This window comes from Bombina bombina, chromosome 8 (assembly GCF_027579735.1).
Source record: "Bombina bombina isolate aBomBom1 chromosome 8, aBomBom1.pri, whole genome shotgun sequence".
NCBI lineage: Eukaryota > Metazoa > Chordata > Amphibia > Anura > Bombinatoridae > Bombina > Bombina bombina.
The window spans coordinates 151034036-151061385 of NC_069506.1; the positions used below are offsets into that span (position 1 = coordinate 151034036).

A 27350-nucleotide genomic window follows, 5' to 3' on the forward strand; every position below is an offset into this window, starting at 1 on the left:
TTTCCAAAAACACACCTTTAAAGGGACTTAATACTCATTTGCTAAATCACTTAAAAGTGAGGCAGCATAACTAAAAAGCTGACAGAAAAATATCCTGTGAGAATCGCTATGTAAAAAAGGAAGATATTTTACTTCACAATTTCCTCAGCTCACCAGAGTAAGTTCTGTGTAAACAGTTATCTTTCAGTTATTGCCCAGCTTCTGGTTTAAAAAAAAAAACAAAGAAGAAGAAAGAACAGCAGCCCAATTGGCATCAGCAGTGCTGAGGTCTGAACTCTTTTACTGTGATCTCATGAGATTTCACTTACTCTCATTTCATAGTAAACTTCATTAAACTGAATAGGAAATAACATGAGTGTGCATGATAGCTTGCTCCCTTGCAAGTTCCCGGGACAGGCACACTGATTTGCTGCTTAAAGTCCCTTTACAATAGGGTGTGAATAGTTAGGATTTTGATGTAAAATATTTTCCTTTTTTACATAGATATGTTCAGGTAATAGTTTTCTAGTCAGCTTTTTACAGCTATGCTGCATCACTTTCAAGTGTTTAAACATAGCTAATTCTTTGTTTATGTGCGCTAACCCTTTTTCCGCATATTTTATATTCCAATGTTCTTCACATAGAAATTTTTTTTTATTATTAATAAATGTATATTTCTTTTATACTTCTGATAATGCTAATGATATATAATATATATATATATATATTACTAGTCCTAAAGCCCGTGTACACGGGCCAATTTTTTAGGTACCCCGCGGGTTCCAACCCTTGCTCCCTCTCTCTCACCCCTCTCTTTTTGCGCTCTCTCTCTCTCTCTCCTCTCTCTCTCTCTCTCTCTCTCTCTCCCCCCTATCTTTGATATCACTCTCCCCCCTCTTATGCTCTCTCTCTCTCTCCCCTTTTTTGCCTCTCTCTCTCCCTCTTGTGCTCTCTCTCCCACCTCTTTTGCTCTCTCTCTCCCACCTCTTTTTGCTCTCTCTCCCCTCTTTTGCTCGCTCTCTCTCTCCCCCCCCCTCATCTGCTCTCTCCCCCTCTTGCTCTCTCTTACACTCTTTTGCTCTCTCTCTCTCCCCTATTTGCTCTCTCCCCCCTCTTTTGCTCTCTCTCTCTCCCCCCCTCTTTTTGCTCTCTCTCTCCCCCCCTCTCTGTGCACTTTCTCTCTTCCCCCTCTCTTTTGCTCCCTCCCTCTCCCCCCTCTCTTTTGCTCTCTCTTCCCCGTCTACTTTTTGCTCTCTCTCTCCCCCTCTCTTTTGCTCTCTCTTCCCCTATTTTGCACTCTCTCTTCCCTCTTTTGCGCTCTCTCCCCCTCTCTTTTGCGCTTTCTCTCTACCCCCCTCTTTTGCACTGTCTCTCCCCCCTCTTTTGTGCACTCTCTCTCCCCCCTCTCTTTTAAACTCTCTCTCCCCCCCCCTCTCTTTTGAGCTCTCTCTCCCCCCCTCTCTTTAGAGCTTCTCTCTCTCTCCCCCCTCTCTTTTGAGCTCTCTCTCCCCCCTCTCTTTTGAGCTCCTCTCCCCCCACTCTTTTGCGCTCTCTCCCCGTCTTTTTTGCGCTCTCTCTCCCTCTCTTTTGTGCTTTCTCCCCCTCTCTTTTGTGCTCTCTCTCTCCCTCTTTTGCTCTCTCTCTCCCCTCTTTTGCACTCTGTCTCCCCCATCTTTTGCGCTCTCTCTCCCCCCTCTCTTTTGCACTCTCTCTCCCCCCTCTCTTTTGCGCTCTCTCCCCCCTCTTTTGTGCGCTTCTCTCTCCCCCTCTTTTGTGCGCTCTCTCTCTCCCCCTCTTTTGCGCTCTTTCCTCTCTCCCTCTTTTGCGTCTCTCTCCTCTCCCTCTTTTGCGCTCTCTCTATCCCTCTTTTGCGCTCTCTCTCCCACCTCTCTTTAAGCTCTCTCTCCCCCCTCTCTTGTTGAGCTCTCTCTCTTCCCCCCTCTCTTTTGAGCTTTCTCTCCCCCTCTCTCTCCCCCTCCTTTCTCTCCCACTCTTCTTGCGCTCTCTCTCCCTCTTTTGCTCTTCCCCCCTCTTCTGCTCGCTTTCTTCCTTCCTTCCTCTGTTTTGGTCTCTCCCGCAGGCCCACCGCCCCTCCTCGCGCGCTCCCAGCGCGCCTCCCGCCGTGGCCACCGCCGCTCCCGCTAGGTCACGCCCCATCGTCACGCCCGCCAGTCACCGCCCCCTCATCATGTCTGCCACGCCCACCAGCCACGCTCCCATCACGGGCACACCAACGCCGGTCACGCCTCCACCAGGCTGCTTCCGCAGTGCGCACTACCTCTGCAGCTGAAGGCCAGGTATGTTTGTGTCACGTGCAGTCCTCTACTGCGGCATGACTGCATCTGACAAACATACTTGGCCAATTATTATATAGGATATTAATATTTGTGTGTGTATGTATGTATTATATATATATATATATATTATATATATATATATATATTACACATGTATAAATACAGATATATACAGTATATATAGAAATATGGATTTAAAATAAAAATAACTTTTCCTGTATGGAAGAGCATTGGAATGTGAAATATGTGCAGTAAATACACAATAAAACACATTTTTAAATATTAATATTGAATAAATATGATTTTTTCATGTGTTCAAGGTATTTGACTACAAAGGACCTCAAGTGTGTGTATGTATGGTACTGTATGTGTGTGTGTATGTATATATATATACACACACACACAGAGAGCACAGGAACGAACAACTGGCTTCAATACTATTGTTAGCCTGTTCTATGGCGATTTACCACCTGGGTGCAGCTTCTTTAGCCCAGTAATGCTTTTTACAGAGTAGAACTTTCCTGTAGTATATCAGTCTGATCCCGCCTATTACGGTCAGTTCCAGCGCCGAAAAACCAGGCAATTCCTTTCTGAACAGAAACACAGCTACCCCAGACGATTGGTTCGGCCTTCATTGGGGCCTTGTCAGTGAGGTGTAGCCATATTCCTCTAAGCACACTGAGCAAGGAGTCCCACGTCTGGTTTCCCCTTTTCCCATAGGGAGACTAAATACAGCACAGAGAGAAGCACACTCACAGGAACAAACAACGGACTCAATACTATTGTTAGCCTGTTCTATGGGCGATTTACCACCTGGGTGCAGCTTCTTTTAGCCCAGTAATGCATTTCACAGAGAAGAACTTTCCTGTAGTATATCAGTCTGATCCCGCCTATTGCGGTCAGTCCAGCGCCAAGATACCAGGCAATTCTTTCTGAACAAGGAACACAGCAACACAGACGATCGTTTCGGCCTTCAGTTGGCCTGTCAGTGAGGTGTAGCCATATTCCTCTAAGCATGACTGAGCAAAGGAGCCCACGTCTGGTTTCCCCTGTTTTCCCATAGGGAGACTAAATACAGCACTGGAGAGAAGGCAGCGTCTGGGGTTTGCTGTGTTCCTTTTTTCAGAGAAGAATTGCCTGGTATTTCGCGCTGGACTGACCATAATAGGCGGGATCAGACTGATGTGTGGTGGCATTACAAGGTTAAAGGGACAGTCAAGTCCAAAAAAAAACCTTTCATGATTTAAATAGGGAATGTAATTTTAAACGACTTTCGTAATTTACTTTTATCACCAAGTTTGCTTTGTTCTCTTCATAAGCCTTAGTTGAAAGATAATTCTAGGAGGTTCATATGGCTAATTTCTTACACCTTGAAGACTGGCCTCTAATCTTAATGCAGTTTGACCACTAGAGGACATTAGTTCATATGTTTCTTATAGATAACATTGAGCTCATGGCACGTGAAGCTACCCTGGAGTGAGCACTGATTTGGGGGCTAAAATTGCAAGTCTGTGAAAGAACTGAAATAAAGGGGCAGTTTGCAGAGGCTTATATTACAAGATAATCACAGAGGTAAAAAGTGTATTTCTATAATTGTTGGTTAGTGCAAAACTGGGAAATAAGTAAATAAGTGGATTCATTCTTTTTAAACAACAAAAATTCTGGTTGTTGACTGTCCTTTTAACAGCAATGCAACGCAAAAGCTCGCACGAGAGAGCGCTTCCATAGGCTCCAATTGAAGCCTCATTCTGATGCCCGGTCAGAGACGGTGTCAGAACCTCGCGCAGCAAAGGGGTGGTAAGTAGTGGCAGCGATGGCAGCATGTTTTTTAAATATATATTTATGTATTATTACATGTATATTATTATTATTATTAAGTTATTTGTAGAACGCTAAAATATACACATATTAACATATAAATAAATATATATTTATATAGTCATATACATATATATTTACTGAGAACACACAGCTCCCATAGACAGCCATGTAAAGGCAGTTTTCAGTGACGTTTTTATTTCTTACACCTCACCTCCACCAACTTTAGAGCCCAAAAACAGCCTAGTGCATTTGTTTTTGTTTTAAAAAAAATTCAACTTTTTTTTAATAAAAAAAAACTATAATGCCCTCTATTTTGAGGGAATTTGCGGCACTTTTAGAAAATTAACCAGAGGTCGGATCTCTGGTTAATTTTCGGAGTGCTAATTGCTATCTGAAGCATGTGGTAGCAATAATCTGCCACTTGTAATGGCTGGTTAATTATCACACTCCACTTGTAATCGTGCTCTGAAGAGAAAACATTTTACATTACACGGACCCTTTAATTTCTCCCAGAGAAGTTGGAAATCTTCTTGTGTCTGATACTTTTTTCCATAACATAGTGCAGAGAGTGAATGGAACCTAGGCAAAAAAAGCGCATTCTTTGAGTCAAATGATTGCTTCAGTAAATATAAATAGGATTCAAGGCACCCCAATGAGTCTGTTTAAACCGTTTATAAGGGACATGAAACCCACAATATTTATTTTATGATTCAGATAGAGAATACAATTTTAAACAACTTTCCATTTACTTCTATTATTTAATTTGCTTCCTTCTCTTGTTATCCTTTGCTGAAAGGTTTACTAGGCAAGCTCAGGGGCAGCAGAGAACCAAGGTCCTAGCTGTTGATTGGTGGCTGCATATATATATATATATATATAGAAAGAAAAAGCAGACTTGCACTCACTGGTCTTTTGTGAAATAATTTACTGCAAAAAATTTGACGTTTCGAGGACAAAAATCCCCTTCCTCAGACAATGTGTTTAACAAACAAGAGTGCCTTTAACAATGTATAACTGAAACCCCTCCCCTCAATTAGACAAAAAACCGCCAAATTGTAACCATGGGTGACCACTGAGTCACATTTATACACAACAGATATTTACCAAATAGGTTAAGTGTTATCATATCACCATATATACATGTACATAAATGAGCCATCCTGGCTCTAACCAAAACTGTGACAGCCCAGGTGCACTTTTAATAACTGTGATGCAATGAAAACAAGCATAGAAAAACAGACAGATCACTCAGTAAGTTTTGCTGAGAGATAACGTTCATTCATACCTACATTCTTAAAATACTCAATAGAGACTAACATTTATTCTCAAGAGCTGCCAGAACGCCAATGTATAACTCACCCAGGAAGAGACAACACCCTCAGACTCAGGAGCCGTTCAAGGTCGCAACCGGCAAACAACGCCGGGTAGAGAACCCGGAAACTCAGTCTCACGTAGGACTCTCACGGGTGGGGGGCAAACAGCCAATCACCGGATTGTTTACCGTTGCCACGGCGACCAGAAGCTAACTTACTGAGTGATCTGTCTGTTTTCTATGCTTGTTTTTCATTGCATCACAGTTATTATAAAGTGCACCTGGGCTGTCACAGTTTTGGTTGAGCCAGATGGCTCATTTATGTACATGTATATATGGGTGATATGATAACACTTAACCTATTTGGTAAATATCTGTTTGTGTATAAATGTGACTCAGTGGTCACCATGGTTACAATTTGGCGGATTTTGTCTAATTGAGGGGAGGGGTTTCAGTTATACATTGTATAAAGGCACTCTTTGTTTGTTAAACACATTGTCTGAGGAATGGGATTTTGTCCTCGAAAACGTCACATTTTTGCAGTAAATTATTTCACAAAAGACCAGTGAGTGCAAGTCTGCTTTTTCTTTCTATATGGATCTTTACTAGCACCCTGGCAGCTGCTATTAAGTGAGAGTGCACATCCTTGCTATTGTGTTATATATATATATATATATATATATATATATATATATAATATATATATATATATATATATATATATATATATATATATATATATATATATATATATATATATATATATTGATTGTGATTGGCTCACACATGTGTTCAGTTAGAAACAATTAGTGCATTGCTTCTCCTTCAACAAATGATACCAAGAGAATGAAACAGATTAAATAATAGAAGTAAAATAGAAAACTGTTTAAAATTGTATTCTCTATCTGAATCCTGAAACACATTTTTTTGTTTTCATTTCCTATTACCAAAGTTAGTATGTTCTATGTTGTCTTTAAAACTCTGGGGCTTTAACAATATTAGGATGACATGGAACATCCTAACTTCTATGCCCCCCCTCCGGCTCTGATGCTGAGCCTTGCTTGAAACCTCAGTCAGTCCCGCAAAAACCAATCAGTGCTTTGGATTGCAGTGACAACCAGTCACTGATACAATGTGACAGACAATAATTGGAATTAGTGTGATCTGAAGCGAGAGCGAGCAGAGAGATCACTGCTACAAAGTTGTTATTAATAATTGTAATAAAAACATCCCTGAATTACCCCCATTTATGGCAACTCCGGCACCACAACCAGCATTTCAGTTTGTGAGACAATAAATTATTTAAACTTGTTTATAACTGACAACATGTTTGAGAATTAGCTACTCATACAAATGTATATGCTAGCTAGTATCTGTTGGGTAATCCAAGTTCACACCACATTATGAAAAACTCCTGGGACCCCCACTGACCTAACAGAAATTAGATTTTTTGGGCACTGACCTTGTTAATGGATATAGTGGGAAAAAAAAACAGCATACGTTCCTACGGTTCCAGCACACCCTATCCTGGCTGCCCCTCTCTTTCCAGGAATTATGAAAAGAATAGATATGAACAACTGATGTGTGTTATCTGCATTTTAATGATAATGTCCAGTGCCCTTAGAAATAACCACTTGTATAATAGGCTATACTAGATACAGCCCCTGATCAAACACCAGTCCTTAAAAGTTTTCTGAAATTACACCCCTGACCAGAACATCTGTGTAGATGAATCCATGATTAAATTTAAGGGAATATTCAGCATACCTCCCAACATCTGTGTCTTGGGTATCAGGGACTCAAGGAGGTTGATGAGGGTCTGTCATTATTTTGTGGTTGAAACTGTGTTTGGGAGAGGTGGAAGTTAGTTGGTTGTATTGTAGGTGTGTCTGGGTGGTCAATGGTTGTGTCTGGGAGGTTTTTTGGCTTTTCATAGTGTTCCATGGGGGGGGGGTGGCAGCTCTGGATCAGGACAGAGCTCTGAATCAGGAACTGTCCCTTTCAAATAGGGCAAAAATTAAACTTTTCAAGCCTCTATTTTAAAAGACCTTTAATATATAGGGCAGGGTCCATAAGTACAAAAAACACCACCAACAACGTTTCAAATCTATTACAGGTTTGAAACGTTGGTGGTGGTGTTTTTTTTGTACTTATGGACCCTGCCTAAAAAATTAAAGGTCTTTTAAAAGAAATTAGAGGCTGGAAAGTTGATTTTTTTTCAGTACAGTTTAGACCTGGCTAGTTTCTTTCCATTCCCCACTCTGGAGAGTATGCTGTCTTCCCCTGGGATTATACCTCTCAAATAGGGAAGTTTGGGAGGTCAGGATCACTGCACACAACCATATCTGGTTCACTGCAAACCCAAAGCTTGGTACAAATAGTTAGCCATATACTTAACACCGATAGCAGTCTATAATTTCATAAGTGATATATCAAAAAGCAGGCACAGGGGGAAACCATATACTTTCTTGGAATTATACTAAAGATTACCGATTTTAATTGATTGCCCAAAACATACCAAGCAAATTGCACTTTTAAAAGTTAATCTACCACATTTGTTGTTTTGTTTGTATTTTCGGTGAGAAACTGGAATGGATTAGTAGTTGTGCCGTCTTAAAGCAAGTCACAAGGGGGAGTTTAAATACAAATATAAAGGTGTATGTTATACTGTAGCTAATTCAGTAGACAAGGAACAAACAGCTACTCTGCCTATCCCTAAAGTTGTTTGATTGGGGTCTGTAATTGCCCCTGCCTTCTGCTATAATACCCCCTGTACATGTTTACATGTTCTGCAGTTACACTTTTTTTCTCTTACCGTTACAAACCCTCTCTCTTACTGCAGAATCATCATCACACAGCTCCATTACATACAGTATGCAGCACATAATGTTTAGGGCTGCTACTGTGCTGATTGATGGGCAGGGGGGCCCCAGCACTCTGGCCCAGGTGCCACTGCACCGACTGCACCTCCAGTAATTCCGCTCCTGATATAAATAGTGAAAATCTGTCAAAAAAAAAAAACGAAAAAAAAAAAAACATGGTCACTTAAAGGGACACTGAACCCAAATTTTTTTCTTTCGTGATTCAGATAGAGCATGTCATTTTAAGCAACTTTCTAATTTACTCCTATTATACATTTTTCGTTCATTCTCTTGCTATCTTTATTTGAAAAAGAGAGGCATTTTTTTATTGGTGGATGAATTTATCCACCAATCAGCAAGAACAACCCAGGTTGTTCACCAAAAATGGGCCAACATCTAAACTTAAATTCTTGCATTTCAAATAATGATGACCAAGAGAATGAAGAAAATTTGATAATAGGAGTAAATTAGAAAGTTGATTAAAATGTCATGCTCTACCTGAATCACAAAAGAAAAAAATTGGGTTCAGTGTCCCTTTTAATTTGGCCAAGTTTTGTTATTAAGTGGCTACAATTTTTGGCCATGTGATTTCCCAAAACCCACCTGTACATGGTGGTACTTGTACTTGTGGGACTTTGATAAACTTTTATAAACACAAATATTGGTGTTTTATAGCAGTAAAACATATAAGGATAATGATATAAACAGTGAAAGTGCAATGTTTGTGTGGAAAAAAAAAAAAAAAAAAAAAAGAGTCTGCAAAATCTAGCCAGGTTTTGTAACTAAGTGGCTACAAAAAAAAGACTGGGACATACCACTTTTGGAATACACTGGGTTACCTACTTTTGCATATGGTATGCCATCATGGGAGTCATTTTCATTCCTGCTGATACACTGCCTTAAAGGAGGACATAGGGCCTAGATTACAATTTGTCAAATGTATATGTAAATTGGGCAGACCCCATATTTGGACTTGTAACTATGTGAAATCCCAATTTTATTTTTACTATTGTTGTACTTGTGGAGCATTGTAGAATACAAATATGGGTTGGGGTGCTTGTATTGCAGTAAAATTCTATCAGGATTATTATATCAGCAATAAAAATTGTGTACACTGTGTTTGGGAAAAATTAACATTTCTTTATTTCTCAGCTATTTAGATTTATTGATATTAAATTAAAGTTCATAAATAAATATTTGCTGTCAATAGAAAGACCAAAAAAACAATATCTAATAAGTGTGGAAAGGGGCAAATTATGATTGAACAAACATATTGCTCAAATTCTAGGTTCATTCAGTACTTTGACAATTGCCTCCATCCTTAAGGGGTGAAGAAGCCAATTGTTGCTGTGAAACAGTGTATAGAGAAATTAAGATTGTTAATTTTGTTTTTGTCATTTTTTTCTTAGCATTAAGTAACTCAAACTGTCTATGTAGAATGACAACCACATACAAGCATAAAGCATGATCCTTTTGAGTGTTTCTTTGGATGTACTCGACATTAGTAATTTAGATACAGTTAACAAATGAGCCCCACAGTGCAAAACTCTTAGCCCGATTAAGATAGGCTGTTGTCTTACATACTACCAGCAACCAGAATACCAAGCAAGGCTACCCACAATTAGGAAGTGTCTGGGCATTCCAAGTAGCCAGGAGATTATATACAGATAATGACCTTGGACTTCAACTATACTCAAATCCATAGAATGACACAGCTAACCAATTCATGGTAGGATTGAACAAGCTGTAAGAGCACAGACAGCATTACCTTCATAGCTTCATTTCTCACTGGTAGACAGTCACCCTGCTTAGGTCCGGTCACATTACATTTTTTTTCAGAGTTTTGTCCTTAATTTAGGAGGGTGCCTGTATCTCTAGGCCACCAATAACCTCAGGGCAAAACCAAAGTTCCAGTTGTATGTCATTCTGGTGCCAGCTGAATACCCCCACCATAGCCATTAAGAAAGGAGTGACTATACTCTCTCCCTCCCCATTATTTTTAGTTTTTTTAATGTGTCCTATGCAGTGTATATGTAATCTGTGCACCATACATACAGTACATGACATACAATATACACACACACACATATATATATATTGCTTGTGTGTATGTATGTATGTATGTATGTGTTGGTGTGTGTGTGTATGTATGTGTATAAATATATATATATATATATATATATATATGTAAACTTTGAGCACTTCTCAGTCCAACACCTTGTCATATACCATATACCTTTAAAAGCAATGTGAATACCGTTTTTGTTTTGTTTTTAGAATACAAATACTTGAAATAGCATTGTTTATTTACTCAGGAAGAGAATGTTACTTTTGTATATATGTAAGTGTGTATATGTATATTTTTTCCTAAGTGAAGAACAATGCTATTTCAGGTATTTCTTAATGCACTTGTGGCTTTAGAGCACTTGGCTTAGTGTACTTAGATTGGTCCAACCTCCAGATGTTAATGCACCTGAGCCTTTTGTTTAAGCGAAAAACTTTTACTTTCAACTTGTAATATGATTCAAGAATAGGAAAGCTACTGATTTAACTTGAGCAGTGCACTAATATTTTTGTGCTCCACTTGTAATCTTTCCCATAGGTATTTTAACATTTAGTATAATCACTCTTCTTTCACATTTTATTTGTATCTCTATCTTTTTGGTGGGTAAAGGATTTGTATTTATTGTTCTAGGCACTACATGGATACAAGAAGATCCTAACCTTAATCTATAGCAATGGAGACCCTACAGCAGCGAGGAATGAGTATAGCTGGTATCGTGTTTCCGTGGCTTGAGCAGCATACTGGCCGTAAATTAATTGGAACACAAACCCTCTCCTCGCTTATCACAACTCATCTTCCTGCTCATCTTTTCCCACATCCTTTGCTAACTCAAAAGCAAAGGTGTGTGACTTTAAATTAGCTTCTTTTCAGTTCAGTTGTAAAGTAGTTACGCTATGAAATTGTGGGATCAAACAGTTCAGATACAAAATACATAGTTCAAACAAAAGATATTTCCTCAATGCTGTTTATGCATTTTTTTTCAATTTTTTTTCTAGGTAATCTATACTGTAAGAAACCCAAAAGATGTTTGTGTATCCCTCTACTTTTTTTTCCTTGATTGCAAAGTTCATGGAATACAAGAGGATTTTCAAGAGTTTGTCACAATGTTTTTGGAAGGGGGATAGTAAGTAATTTCTAAAATGTCTAATAATTGTATTTCTATAAAATATGTGCAATTCTCTCTCCTCGCTCTATCATTTCTCTCGCAATCTTTATCATTCACTCTCTCTAGCTCGCTCTCGCTCCATCATTCTCTCTCTCTCTCGCTCTCCTCCATCATTCTCTCTCTCTCTCTCTCTCTCTCTCTCTCATCTCTCTCTCTTTCTCTCTCTCTCTCTCTCTGCTCTCATTATTCTCTAGTTTTATTCTCTCTCACGTCTCTACATTATCAGCTCATGTACAGTTCTATTATTTTGCATGATTTTTTTTTATTTTATTCTTTAATGTTATAACACATTTCTTTTTTTTTTATAAATTTTATTATTAAACAAATTCAACAATACAACAAGGCATGATTACATCAATATGTGGTCCTTTTCGATACAAAGTACCATTAGATTATACCATTCTGCGTAACTCTGTCACAATGTTATCATTTATCTTGAGAGTGTACATATTCTTCCCACAAGAATATCATGGAAATAGTAGTCCTCCAGGTTTTTGTAGCCGGTAGAAGGTGATACTTTTTCTAGAGAGAGTGTTAAAGTTACATTTTCAAACCATTCCCTTTTTGAGGGGGTTATCTCTTTTTTTCCACATCCTAGGTATTAACTTGTTTAGGCACAATTAACATTATTTACAAAAGCATAGATCTTAATTTGCAAGTCAATTTAACTGTTTTGTGAAAACAAACATGTCAAAGGATCTAAAGGTGTGTAGGCACCTTATTCATTTCCCGTAATATGAGTTGCCAATATTCTACAATTTTGGAGGGACATTCCCACCATATGTGGGAGCATTGAACTCTAGCTTAGCCACACCCCCTCCAGCATTTATCACTCACTAGTGGTCGGAAATATTTGAGGCCCAACCTTTGGGGCGTGTAATACACCATCTACTGAGAAGCTTTATGTATAGTTTCGGCAAAATCTTACTGATGAGGATGAAGAATTCATTTTTGAGATAATAGCTAGCCATTCTTTTCATTGGGTTTTGGGTTTTTAAACTTCTCTTTCCCATTTCTGAATGTACGTAGGGAGAGTGTGAGTCTTACTCTGCATGTATAATTTAATATGAGATAGACATAGAGCCTTTGTTGATACTAGAGTGGTAGCAGAGAGATTCAAACTTGGTAAGGTTGCCTAATTAGTTTTAGGTTTTTCCATAGTGTGAGGTTATCATATGGTTAAATTGATGATACTTAAAGCAGTTGTCAAAGTGTAGTATATTAATGTTTTAATATGTCTGGCTTCGGTTGCACTCTACCATTATTCAGAACTGTGTAAAAGGGTATTAAGGTATGCAGAGAGTGTTCTGCATCTAAGTCAATACTCTTCTCACCATCAAATAGTTGGGTTTGTGATAATTGGCATTAGTGGGGAGGGGATTTGATGAGAGCGTTGCATCCCTTTTAAGTAACTGACCCCATATCTTTAGTGTTTCTACAGTGAAAGGGTGATGTGGTGCACAGTACTCTCTGTTGTGCTGATGTTGACCAGCATATACTACCTAAATTTATGGAATTGGCTAGGGCCTGTTCTAGATTGTTATCCATTCCTTATCTTTCTCGTGTCTGCTCCAATTGATAATGCGTACTAAGGCCTAGATTTTGGAGTTTGGCGGTAGCCGTGAAAACCAGCGTTAGGAGGCTCCTAACGCTGGTTTTAGTCTACCGCCGGTATTTGGAGTCAGTCAGGAAAGGGTCTAACGCTCACTTTTTCAGGCCGCGACTTTTCCATACCGCAGGATCCCCTTACGTCAATTGCGTATCCTATCTTTTCAATGGGATCTTTCTAACTGCCGGTATTTAGAGTCGTGGCTGAAGTGGAGCGTTAGAATTCTAACGACAAAACTCCCCTAGCCGAAGAAAAAAGTCAGTAGGTTAAGAGCTTTCGTTGGGCTAACGCCGGTTCAGTAAAGCTCTTAACTACTGTGCTCTAAAGTACACTAACACCCTATAAACTACCTATGGTACCCCTAAACCCGAGGTCCCCCCACATCGCCGCCACTCGATTAAATTTTTTTAAAACCCCTAATCTGCCGACCGCCACCGTAGCGGTTATCCTTATGTACCCCTAATCTGCTGCCCCTAACACCCGCCTACCCCTATATTATATTTATTAACCCCTCTAATCTGCCCCCCACAACGTCGCCGCCAGCTACCTACACTTATTTAACCCCTAATCTGCCGTAGCGGATCTCACTGCTACATAGTAAAAAAATTATTAACCCCTAATCCGCCTCAGCTCCCCGCCTCAATATAACCCTATAATAAATAGTATTAACCCCTAATCTGCCCTCCCTAACATCGCCCGACACCTAACTTCAATTATTAACCCCTAATCTGCCGACCGAATCTCGCCGCTATTCTAATAAATGGAATTAACTCCCTATAGCTAAGTCTAACTCTGAACACCTAACGAAGATAAATTAACTCTTATTAAATATAATTATTCCTATTTAAAGCTAAATACTTACCTGGTAAAATAATCCTAATATAGCTACAATATAAATTATAATTATATTATAGCTATTTAGGATTAATATTTATTTTACAGGTAACTTTTGTAATTATTTTAACCAGGTACAATACTATTAAATAGTTAAGAACTATTTTAATTAGCTAAAATAGTTAAAATAATTACAAAATTAACCTGTTAAAATAAATCCTAACCTAAGTTAAAATTAAACCAAACACTACACTATCAATAATTAATTAAATAAAATACCTACAATTACCTACAATTAAACCTACACTCTACACTATCAATACATTAATTAAAGTACAATAACTACAAATAAATGACAATTAAACTAACTAAAGTACAAAAAATAAAAAAAAATATTTACAAACAAAAGAAAAATATTACAAGCAATTTTAAACTCAATTACACCTACTCTAAGCCCCCTAATAAAATAACAAAGCCCCCCAAAAATAAAAAGATGCCCTACCCTATTCTAAATTACTAAAGTTCAAAGCTCTTTTTTACCTTACCAGCCCTGAACATGGGCCCTTTGCGGGGGCAATGCCCCTAAGAATTCAGGCTCTTTTTGCCTGTAGAAAAATAAACATACAATACCCCCCCAGACATTACAACCCACCACCCACATACCCCTAAGCTAACCCAAACCCCCTTAAATAAACCTAACACTTAAGCCCCTGAAGATCTTCCTACCTTGTCTTCACCATGCCAGGTATGACCGTACCGTTCCAGGCTCCGATATCTTCATCTAAGGCCCAAGCGGTGGCTAGACATCTCCATCATCCGACGCGGCTGAAGTAAGTCCAGAAGAGTGCTCCAAAGTCTTCATCCTATCCGGAAGAAGAGTAGATCCGACCTGCAACCATCTTCTTCCAAGCGGCATCTCTATCGTTCATCCGATGAGGGACCGGCTCCATCTTGAAGACATCGAGCCGCCGGACCCAGTCTTCTTCCGACGACGACTTCCCGACGAATGATGGTTCCTTTAAGGGGACGTCATCCAAGATGGCGCGTTTCCTTTGAATTCCGATTAGGCTAATAGGATCTATCAGCCAATCGTAATTAAGTAGGAAAAATTCTGATTGGCTGATGGAATCAGCCAAACAAATTGAGCTCGCATTCTATTGGCTGAGTTCGGAACAGCCAATAGAATGCGAGCTCAATCTGATTGGCTGATTGAATTAGCCAATCGGATTGAACTTGATTCTCTGATTGGCTGATTCCATCAGCCAATCAGAATTTCTACCTTAATTCCGATGGGCTGATATAATCCTATCAGCCAATCTGAATTCGAGTGGACGCCATCTTGGATGACGTCCCTTAAAGGAACCGGTCATTCGTCGGGAAGTCGTCGTCGGAAAAAGAGTGGGTCGCGGTGGAGGTGCTAAAGATGGAGCCGGTCCTCATCGGATGAAGATAGAAGATGCCGCTTGGAAGGAAGATGGTTGCCGGTCCTGACCTACTCTTCTTCCCGGATAGGATGAAGACTTTGGAGCCTCTTCTGACTTCTTCAGCCGTCGGATGATGGATGTCTAGCCCCCACTTGGGCTTAGATGAAGATATCGGAGCCTGGAACGGACGGTCATACCTGGCATGGTGAAGACAAGGGTAGGAAGATCTTCAGGGGCTTAGTGTTAGGTTTATTTAAGGGGGGTTTGGGGTTAGATTAGGGGTATGTGGGTGGTGGGTTGTAATGTTGGGGGGGGTATTGTATGTTTTTTTTTTACAGGCAAAAAGAGCTGAATTCTTTGGGGCATGCCCCGCAAAGGGCCCTGTTCAGGGCTGGTAAGGGTAAAAGAGGCTTTGAACTTTAGTAATTTAGAAAAGGGTAGGGGCATTTTTTATTTTGGGGGGCCTTGTTATTTTACTAGGGGGCTTAGAGTAGGTGTAATTAGTTTAAAATTGTTGTAATATTTTTCTTATGTTTGTAAATATTTTTTTATTTTTTGTAACTTAGTTCTTTTTTATTTTTTGTACTTTAGTTTATTTAATTGTATTTATTTGTAGATATTGTATTTAATTAATGTATTGATAGTGTAGTGTTAGGTTTAATTGTAGGTAATTGTAGGTATTTAATTAATTTATTGATAGTGGTAGTGTTAGGGTTTAATTTTAACTTAGGTTAGGATTTATTTTACAGGTAATTTTGTATTATATTTTAACTATTTTAGCTATTAAATAGTTTCTTAACTATTTAATAGCTATTGTACCTGGTTAAAATAAATACAAAGTTACCTGTAAAATAAATATTAATCCTAAAATAGCTATATATAATTATAATTTATATTGTAGCTATATTAGAATTTATTTTACAGGTAAGTATTTAGTTTTAAATAGGAATAATTTATTTAATAAGAGGTTAATTAATTTTGTTAGATTTAAATTATATTTAAGTTAGGGGGGTGTTAGTGTTAGGGTTAGACTTAGCTTTAGGGGTTAATACATTATTAGAATAGCGGTGAGCTCCAGTCGGCAGATTAGGGGTTAATGTTTGAAGTTAGGTGTCGGCAGATGTTAGGGAGGGGCAGATTAGGGGTTAATACTATTTATTATAGGGTTAGTGAGGGCGGATTAGGGGTTTATAACTTTATTATAATTAGCGGTGCGGTCCGGTCGGAAGATTAGGGGTTAATAAGGTGGAGGCGACGTTGTGGGGGGCAGATTAGGGGGTTAATAAATATAATATAGGGGTCGGCGGTGTTAGGGGCAGGCAGATTAGGGGTACATAGGGATAATGTAAGTAGCGGCGGTTTACGGAGCGGCAGATTAGGGGTTAAAAATAATATGCAGGGGTCAGCGGATAGCGGGGGCAGCAGGAATAGGGGTTAATAAGTGTAAGGTTAGGGGTGTTTAGACTCGGGGTACATGTTAAGGGTGTTGGGTGCAGACGTAGGAAGTGTTTCCCCATAGCAAACAATGGGGCTGCGTTAGGAGCTGAATGCGGCTTTTTTTGCAGGCGTTAGGTTTTTTTTTTAGCTCAAACAGCCCCATTGTTTCCTATGGGGGAATCGTGCACGAGCACGTTTTTGGAGGCTGGCCGCGTCCGTAAGGCAACTCTTGGTATCGAGAGTTGAAGTTGCGTTAAATATGCTCTACGCTCCTTTTTTGGAGCCTAACGCAGCCATTCTGTGGACTCTCAATACCAGAGTTATTTTAAAGGTGCGGCCAGAAAAAAGCCAGCGTTAGCTACGCGGGGGTCTTTACCGACAAAACTCTAAATCTAGCCGTAAGTGAATAGCAGTTTTATAACCTGCTAAATTGGGGACCCCCCATCCCTCCTTGTTCTTTGGGCATATACATAGTCTTCATAGACACTCTGGTCATATGTTTGGACCAAATATAGGTATTTATGGATTTTTGTAAAGTTTGCATGTAGTTGTCTGGGATGTGCATAGGTAGAGCCTGTAACGGGGTAAAGTATTTTTGGGAGTATCATCATTTTAAACTGCACTTATGCAACCCAACCAAGACATAGATTTGTGTGTCCAGTTGTGGAGTTCTTGTTTAATTTTTTGGTGTAATGTTGAGAAGTTGAGGGTAAATAATATATCTTTGTCAGCTGTTATTTGTATCCCTAGGAATTTTATGGATTCAGCTTGAGGTTTAAAGTGAAAGGTCTTTTGTATTTGCTGTGTGGGTCTGTCGTGAATTAGTGTAGGCTTAGGGAATTCTGATTTAGATTAATTAGATTAATTAATTTTAAAGAATGATACCTTACTGTATCTGGGAGAGCTCTGTTGTTAAGTTTGGTTAATGATGTTACTGGGTTAGTAAGTGTTAGCATAACGTCGTCAGTATATAGTGCCATTTTGTAATTTATTGTTGCCAATAGTAATCACCATAATATTTGGGTTTTGCCGTATGTTTGCTGCTAAAGCTTCCATTGCTATTATAATTAGAACAGGTGAAAGTGGGCAACCCTGCCGTTTACCATTAGAGATCTTAAGTGATGTTGAGAGGGAATCATTTAGACTAATTTTTGCTGTAGGGGAGCTATATAAAGCAATTTTTTTTTCCTTTTCAGGAGCGTTCCAAATCCGAATTTACCACAGTACAGCCATTAGGAATTTCCCAATTATGCCTATCAAAGGCCTTTTCCGCGTCTATAGATTAAAAATATCGATGGAATTCTTATTTTTGGAGGCATATCTAAGAGATTAATTATTTTGGTGGTATTGTCCCTAGCTTCACTGTTTGGGGTGAACCCCCGCCTGATTAGTATGTATCAACAGTAGGGAGAACTCTATTAATTCAGGTTGCCAATATTTTTGAGATAGTTTAATATCTATATTCAAAAGTGATATAGGCCTGAAATTAGCTGGTGTTGTAGGGGGGTTTTTCCAGGTTTAGGTATGACAGTTATATGGGCTTTCTACCATATTATGAGGAAATAGGTTTGTTATGATTCACCTTATTGAAAAGTGTGAGAAGTGTGTTGGGGACAAGATTTCTTTAAAAACTTGGTAGATAGCGAACTGAAAAACCATCAGAGCCTGGGGCTTTACCTGTATTCTCGATTTTTGATGGCTTGGGCCAGTTCTAATTGGGATATTGGTGTATCTAATTCCTTCATCTGTTGTTCAGAAGTTCGGTATTCTTTAGATATGGTATTTATTTTGGGTATCAGTTCTGATTTGCTCCTGGGTTAGCTAAATTATATAGTTTAGAGTAATAATCTCAAAATTGTTCTATGATAGCTGAGGTGGTTTGTATTTTTTTTTTATCTTGGGTGTGTAATTCGTGTACAAAGGATTTAAATTTTTTGACTTTCAGATATCTGGCCATCATTTTTTCCAGCTTTATTTCCCTCATAGAAGAACCTCTGTTTATATTTTGGGTTGTAAACTGTTGTTCTTGAGGCTAGGAGCTCTTTAAGATGATATCTACACTCTTTTAAGTTTTCAGTGTTTGTGTATCTGTGGGTTCCTTTTTGTGTTGGTATTCTAATTGCGTTAGCTGTTTAGTGAGACTTAAATAGCATTGGCGTGATAATCTTTGCTTTTGAGCTTTGTGTTGTATAAAAAACACCCTCATGTAACACTTATGCGCTTCTCATAGAGTAAAGTCATCCACCTCTGGGGTATTATTTATCTCAAAAAAACTCCCTAAGTGTGGTATTTGATTTTCTCTTGTTTCCTCTGTGTCTAGCAGTGGTGAGTCATTGAGTCTCCAATGAAAATCTGAGTTTCTGGTATTGGGCCATTGGAGTTGTATTTGTTTTTTCAGAATGACTCTCACCAAGAGGTTGGCTTTATTTAAAGAGCTTTTTAGATATGTTAAGCCTGACTGATTAATATAAATATATTCTAGACGACTGTATTGTTCCCGAACAGGCGATGAGAAAAAAGTTTAATCTCTATTTTCTTCATTAAAGATCACCAAGTGTCATATAAGTTTATGTTTCCCTGAACATTTTCCACAGGAACCTGGCTGTTTTAAGGGATACTCTTGTTTTTGTGATTGGAACTATACAGCACCTGGCTGAATAGGGAAATTAAAATCCCCTCCTAATATAATAACCCCCTTGGAAAAGTCCAGGATTTTTTGGAACATCATTCTATAAAAGGTAATATGTTTACAGTTTTGGTGCATATATATTAATAAGTGACACTGGAGTACCATACAAGAGGCCAAAGACTCCCAAGAATCTTCCGTCACCATCTTTTAAAAAGTTTGGATATGCCTGAATGTTATGTTTTTATTTATAAGAATGGCTAACTCCTTTTTTTTTCTGTGAACATGAGTTATGGTAGTGTTGCGTGAAGTGTGGTCCTAAGTGCTTGGGTTCTTTGTGTTTTCTGGAAATGTGTCTCCTGCAGGAAAAGTATATCTGCCCTGCGCTTAAACATGTCTAGTAGTGCCATGGAGCATTTTTGGGGGACATTGAATCCCCCTAACATTCTGTGAAATAATTCTTAGAGTACCTGTCATTGTGTCTGTTCTCTAAGTGTATAATGTCTATGTGTTTTCATATTCTCATACACTTTCCATAATTGTGAGGAGTAACCAAGCTTAGTGAGATACTTTAACCATTGTCTGCATAACAATATCAGAGTATTGAATGTTTTTACGGACATATCCCTTATGTGTCTGAGATGCTGCATAACCATTCTGAACCCTTGTTGTAACATAACAAATAACTAAAAGAACATGTAAAACAAACTTAAATGCACTATATGCAAACATTTATGTTTACCAATAAGGTGTAGTAAAGGGGAGGGGGATAGGGAAGTAGTCGGCGGGTCATACATCGGGTGACCTTTTTTTTTTTTTTTCCTTAAAGAATAAAAATTTAGGCAAAGTTGTATTTGCTATATGTCAGGACGATTGCAAACATTTTTCAAACAGAACATAATCTGAAAACTATAGGACAGTCCGTGTCGTCTCACAGGTTGTGAAGTTGAACAGCAATCTGTAAGCAGAGGTTTAACTCTAAGTGCTAAGTATATCTTTAAACATATATATAGTAAAGGATACTTATAGTCAGGGAACATCTGAGTCCAAAGCTGAGTCCTCCTCTGAGGAAATCTGTTTTGCAGGTTGTTACTTTCTCTGTTCCTTTGGTATAGGGTAGGAGTGTATGAATAGCCCTTCCCATTTTCTGTGAAGAGACCTTTTTCAGGCATCTCCCTGTGTTTCTTCTTGATGTTTTTTCTTCTCATTTTCTTTTTCTGGCCGTGTTATCAGTACACTTGGCGGATCTAAATCAAGCATTTTATAGAATCGTTCCACGTCTTCCGGTCGGGAGCAAAAAATCCTTCTGTTGTTATGAATTACCAGTAGTTGGAAGGGAAATCCCCCAATGGTATGGAATCTTTTTGTTTCTCAGAAGTGTAGTAAGGGGAGATAACTCCTACGCCTCTGTAGTGTAGTGTTCTGCATAAAACTGGTATGACTACTCCTGGGAACGGACCGGTTGCTTTTTTCTAGAGGCCGCCATAATGTTCTCTTTTTCCAGAAAGTTTTTAATTTTTATTATAATATCCCTTGGAGGGGCAGTGTCTGGGGGGTTTTGGCCTAAGGGCCCTATGTGCTTGTACCCATTGTATGTTCACAGCGTTAGGATCTCCCAGCACGTGTTGAAAGAGAGCAGGTAAATATACTGGTAAGTCTTTTTTGGGAGCACAGGACTCCGGCAACCCACGCAATCTAATATTTTTCCTTCTATTCCTATTATCAATATCTTCAAGTTTATCTTGTAAGGATGTAATCAATTCCATTTGTAGGCTAACCGTGTCTTGCATAGAGGTTATATCCTCTCTCATGATATCTCCCTGGTCCTCTATAGCTTCGATCCTTCAACCCAAGGTGTGTACATCTTGCTTACGTTCTTGCAGTTCCTCACGAATACAGGTCCTAACAATTTTAGCAATGTCCTGTGTTGATGCGAGCAAGAATAAGATGTGTGTAGGGATCTGGAGTTGTTCTGTTTCAGCCATTATATGAGAATCTAAAGGGGTGTCGCTTGGAGATGGTGGGGGTATTAATAATATCCGAGCGTCTTTGTGTCTTCTGACCTGTAGCAGTAAAAAACGTGCTCATTGACTGTCCTTTGATAGAAGGTGTGCGTGTCCCTTTAACAGGTTTAAGCGCCTTTCTTAGTAGCCATTTTCGTTGGTATATATATATATATATATATAAGTCCCAAAGGAAGTGGGGAGTATGTTGCCTCAAGTTATATTAGAGTTTAAGACCATGTATGTCTGAAGTGATATCTGTACCAAGATCATACCCCTTGCTCTAGGGTCTCTGTAGAATTTGCAATACACACGATACTATTCTGGGAATTGTGGGGCAAATATATTAAATTCTGCAGCTCTCCAAGTTACTCCATGTGTGTTAGTACTTTTCCTCTTTCATTTTGCATTGGGTTGTGCAATTGAAACTCCTCCCTTCTGTGTGTTTCTCAATGCAGCCTCCGTGGAGGGTGTTGTGATAGGAGCCAAACTAAGTGGTTTGCTTACCGCACTAGTGGTTATTCATGGAGATACCTTCCAGGTCTTTTTCTCTGCTATCCTTCGTATCTATTACTGTGTGTCTGTCTCTTCACAGGCCGGTCAAGCTGATCGTTACGGTCCTTTGCATGAGGCCGTTCTGGAGTTTTAATTTTCTGTTTTTCAGCCACTGTCAGACATCACACTGGAGTCCTTGTAGTGTCCGATGGACAATCCGGGTGCTTAGTATGCAGGATGCCTCAGTTAGACCTTATTAGGTCACAAAATCTCTGGTCCCCGTTTCAGAGCTCAGGGCTTAGCAGCCATCTTAGCTGCGGCCAGCTCCGCCCCGATTTTTTTTTTTTAATTGATTGGCACAATAAAACTCCAGAAAACAAGATCACTGTATCGCACAATTATTATAGAATGGAAATATCCAGAAGGCTCAATAATATTTGCTCTATTAATACCTTGTGCTAAGTAAAATGCAATCACTGGATGCCAATTACCTGTCTTTTTTTTTTTTTTTTTTTTTACTAATAAAATTGTCAATGGCAAATGTAATGTGCTAGTCTAAAACAAAAACATATGTAAAACTACAAACTATGTGGTTGATTTCAGTCTTTCCATTTTTTTTCTGATGTTGGAAAAACGGTAATGGTGCGGTTGGTTTCCGCTACAGAGTAATCACGATCTTATAGAGTCAAACACAGCTGACATTGCTAACTCAAATGAGATTTTCTCTTCATTTTCCAGCAACGGCACTTAGAACCACTGATCACTGAAATACCAAATGGGTTACGGGTTTTATGGAGTCCGTGTCTGTGTTTTGCTGTTGGATACAGTGCTCTTTATGATAAGTGTCATTATTAATCTGGATGTCATTTGTATTTTTGCATGATCGATATACTGGGCATATTTGATCAATGATGCTTTTCAAACTTGTAATATGTTAAGTATTTTTTTTTTCAATTCATTAAGTAAACCTCGCTTTCTGTTTTAATCTAATATCAAGAAGAACAGTAGGGATACTAATTTTCATATGAAGGTAAGTGTCCACAATGTATATCATTTTCAAAAATGTTAACCGTTTTCATCTTGAAAGCCCTAAGTGATGAGGTTTTAAAGATAGCCCAAAGTAGCAGAACTCACTTTTACAATCAGTGATGTCAAAAGCCCATTGTACAGTCCGCAAATTTAAAAACCCACCGTACAGACCCAGATTTAAAAACCTCACTCTCACTGGACAGAATGTGGTTTCTCTTTTCCACAATTCTATAACTGTAAAAAAGATCACGGTTTAAAAATAAATAAATATATATATTGAATGGCAAATACTTAAAGGGACAGTCAATACCAGAATTTTAGTTGTTTAAAAAGGTATATAATCCCTTTATTACCCATTCCCCAGTTTTGCATAACTAATACAGTTATAATAATATACGTTTTACTTCTGTAATTACCTTGTATCTATGCCTCTGCAAACTGCCCCCTTATTTCAGTTATTTTGACAGACTTGGATTTTAGCCAATCAGTGCTCGCTCCTAGGAGCTTCACGTGCGTGAGCTCAATGTTATCTATATGAAACACATGAACTAATGCTCTCTAGTGGTGAAAAACTGTCAAAATGCTTTCAGATTAGAGGTGGCCTTCAAGGTCTAAGAAATTATCTTATGGACCTCTTAGGTTTAGCTTTCAACTAAGAATACCAAGAGAACAAAGCAAAATTGGTGATAAAAGTAAATTGGAAAGTTGTTTAAAATTACATGCCCTATTTAAATTATGAAAGTTTTTTTTGGACTTTACTGTCCCTTTAACTCCCAATCACTATGTGATTGCCGAGAGAAACCCAAAGACGAAAATACTGAACTTTACAATCTCAAAATGAAAGTATATATAAAAACTAAGATTTCTTTTTTATGACACGATGAGTCCATGGCACCCATTTAATATGCTATGTAGTGAGCTTCTGGGCACGTGTTTCTGTCGAGCCTGAAACAGCAGTTATGAAGCAGCGGTCACAAAGTACGATCGGGTTGATTGACCCCTCCCGAGTACGATCGGGTTGATTGACCCCTCCCTGCTGGCGGCCCATTGGCCGCGAGTCTGCAGGGGGGCGGTGTTGCACCAGCAGCTCTTGTGAGCTGCTGGTGCAATGCTGAATACGGAGAGCGTATTGCTGTCCACATTCAACAAGGTCTGGCGTACCTGATTCACACTGTCGGATCAGGTCCGGCAGACTTTGTTAAATAGAGGCCCATGGATCATCTTAATTACTAATGGGATATTCACCTCCTGGTCAGCAGGAGTAGGCAAAGAGCACCACAGCAGAGCTGCTTAAATAGCTCCTCCCTTCCTTCCCACTCTAGTCATTCTCTTTGCCTACGTTAGTGATAGGAAGATGTAAAGTGAGGTGTTAGAAAAGATTCTTCAATCAAGAGTTGTTTTTTTTTTTTAAATTAGTGCCAGAGTGTGCTACTTTGTTCTAGGGTGTAGCCGTAGTCCATATCAGTCTCTACAGGAGAGCTTTTGGTGGCTTTAAAGCAATGGGAACTTGTGGGACATTATTCTCACTGCGCCTCCCATGGATGTTATGCTGCCCTGTTTGTGAAAATCTGAGGAGAAAATGCTCAGTACTTTTTGTTTCCACAGGCCAATGTGAGGGGGAGGACCTTGCAAGCCGGGTGAGTTGCCTTACTGCCTGGCAGACTCCTAAGGTAAGTGCTAAGTTTTTATTTCTGGATATGTATACAGAAAAATTTGGCACTTTCTCTATATATATTTATTGATTCATGGACATTAAATAACTTTATCCCTAGGTGTGAGGATAAGTTATTGGGCAGTTTCTGCAATTTCAGAAGTAACAACTATTTCCTTCAGTACAGCTCCCAAAGGCTTACATTACTAAAGTTAGCAGCCAAGGAGGTTATCCTATTTCAGTATTAACGTGCTATACAGGATTGTCATGAGGGTGTTATAAATGATGTTGTATGTCCCCTGCTTCCAACGGCTTATATTACTAAGATTAGAAAGCCGACAGGGAGAGTTATCCTATTTCAGCATGATCAGCATGAAAGTATTATACAGGGTGTTGTTACATGTCACTGCTTCCAACGGCTTATATTAATAAAATTCACAGCCGACAGGGAGGTTTATTCTGCTTCAGCATAAATAGTGTTATACATGCTGCTACATGTCCTTGCTCCCAACGGCTTATATTAATAAAACTAACAGCCGACAGGGAGGTTTATTTTACTTCAGCATGAAATGTGTTATACATGTCTCGTTCCCTACAGCTTTTATTACCAAGATGGCAGCCGACAGGGAGATTTACTTGAAGGTGTTACATGGCTTTTCACCGTTCCCAATGGCTTGTATTACATTGTGAGCTGACTGGGGGGGTTTATTTATTTTTTTTATTTTTTCGTAAGTGTCCATGATGGTGGTTCTCTCAACGGCTCCATTTGTCACATGTATTAGCCGCCCGGGAGATTTAACTTGATACGCCCACGATGGGAGGAGCTAAGATACACGCCATTGTTTGCGAGCCTTTTGGACAATTTACTTGAATCGGAACGCCAGATGCCTTCTCTGCTGTATTACAGCATATAGTAGAGAGGCTTTGCGCACTTTATGAGAGAGTGTTTTTCAGTGAACAGGATGCATTCTCTGCTGCGTTAGGCATATAGCGAAGAAGCTTTGCAGGCACGCAGTATGTAAGAGGGTTTATACTAATCCGGATGCATATATCTGCCAGTGCCCCATCCAGTTACAGGCAGACTCCTCTAGGCTTAGCTGAAGTCTGGGGATTCTGTGTTATACGTCGAATAAAGCAGTACATTTATCATTTGATGACACAGTACCATACATTTTGTTATTTACATGGTGATGATAGATGGTTTTAGAGGACCTTCACCATATTATTTAATGTGCCATTTAAAGTCACAGTAATCTTGTTATGGTATTCAAGTTTATTTGATAAAAAGTGAATAAGGATGTTAAATACATGTTATGTCTTGATACTAATGTGAAATATTCAAGGATTTTTTTGTTCCCCATATATTAAGAGAAATCTTTTTCAAAGACAACATTGCCTCGGATGCTGCATTTAGCATTCTGGCAATGTGCTATATTTTATGCAGTCGTCTCCTCAAGTGTCTTTAAAGCTTATCCATGCTGTGGGGAGAGCACAAGGGGAAAACTAATCATTCAGTGAGGTTTTCTATCACAGTGGTTACTATTTCAGAGGTACCCTCCCAGATACCTTAGGAAGGGGATACTCCTGTAGTATCTGAGTGTGTGTTTCAGGTTTTCAGACCGTTTGGGAGGATAACGGTTTGATTCCTCTCGCTGATCCTGAGGTAGTTTTCTTCAGGTTAAGCTAGTTCACCTCTGACTATTACTTAAGAAGGTTTTTTAGCTACTCTGGAATGACATTTTAGTCGTTAATTTCATGTGGTGCTCAGATTGAGTTTTTCAGAACGTTGCCTAGAAATGAGAGTGAACGGGTATACTTTTTTACCTACATTTCCTATATTGTCTGAGAAGTTCCTTTAGCGGACTTCTCAGGGAGTCCTGGCATCACTTGGTGGAAGGATCAAATTTCCACGTTAGCCAGGAGACCTACTATCCCTATAAAGGATAGTTGTTCCTTTCAGGATTCCATGGTTTCTTGGGTAGTGGGTTTGCTCAAGAGGGCATCCCAGATTGATATTGCTACCTTTTGGAGACTGCATACTAGTTTCTTCATTGTCTGGTTCTATTTGGACAGATACTTCTCTCGAAGAATTCCAGAATATCTGGATCCAGATAGATGAAAAGAGTCTTTTCTCTAGGTAGGAGACCTATCCTACCTGAGAGTGATAATTTCTGTTCAGATTCAGGAACAGTGTCTGAGATTTATTCTTTTTTGTTTTGTGGTTCCCAAGCTAGAGAGAACCTTCAGACTATTATTAGATGTCAAGAGTCTAAGCAGTGCCGTCCTGTTAGATGGAAGCTATTCGCTCCATTTTCCTTTGATCCAAGAGGGTCAATTTATGACAAGATTGCAAGGATGCATATTTGCATGTTCTCATTCACAGGGATTATCACAAGTCCCTAAGGTTTGTTTTCAAGACAGACTTTTTCAGTTTGGTCTTTTTATCACTACCATAATTTTCTCAGAGTTACTGGTTTAGTTATTGGTGGTGTTTCGGTTATGGGGCATTACACTGGCACCCTTTCTGGATGTCGTCCTGGTCCAGGCACCATCCTTTCAATATCAAGGAAAGAGTTTTTCTTGGTTACTAATTCAAGGGTGTCCTTCTGGGGAACCATAATACATTCCCTATCTATGTAGTTTTTGCCTGACAAGCATTAGGGAATCTAGTCTTTCAGTCCATTCCTTGGCCTTCAGTTTTAGTACATGGAGGTAACTGGACTGATCATAGCAGCATTGATC

General features: G+C 39.0%; 1 pseudogene; it reads left to right on the forward strand.

The window, feature by feature from the left end:
* Nucleotides 1-27350, forward strand: part of LOC128638053 (3-beta-hydroxysteroid sulfotransferase-like) — a 124780-nt pseudogene that overhangs the window by 46847 nt on the left and 50583 nt on the right.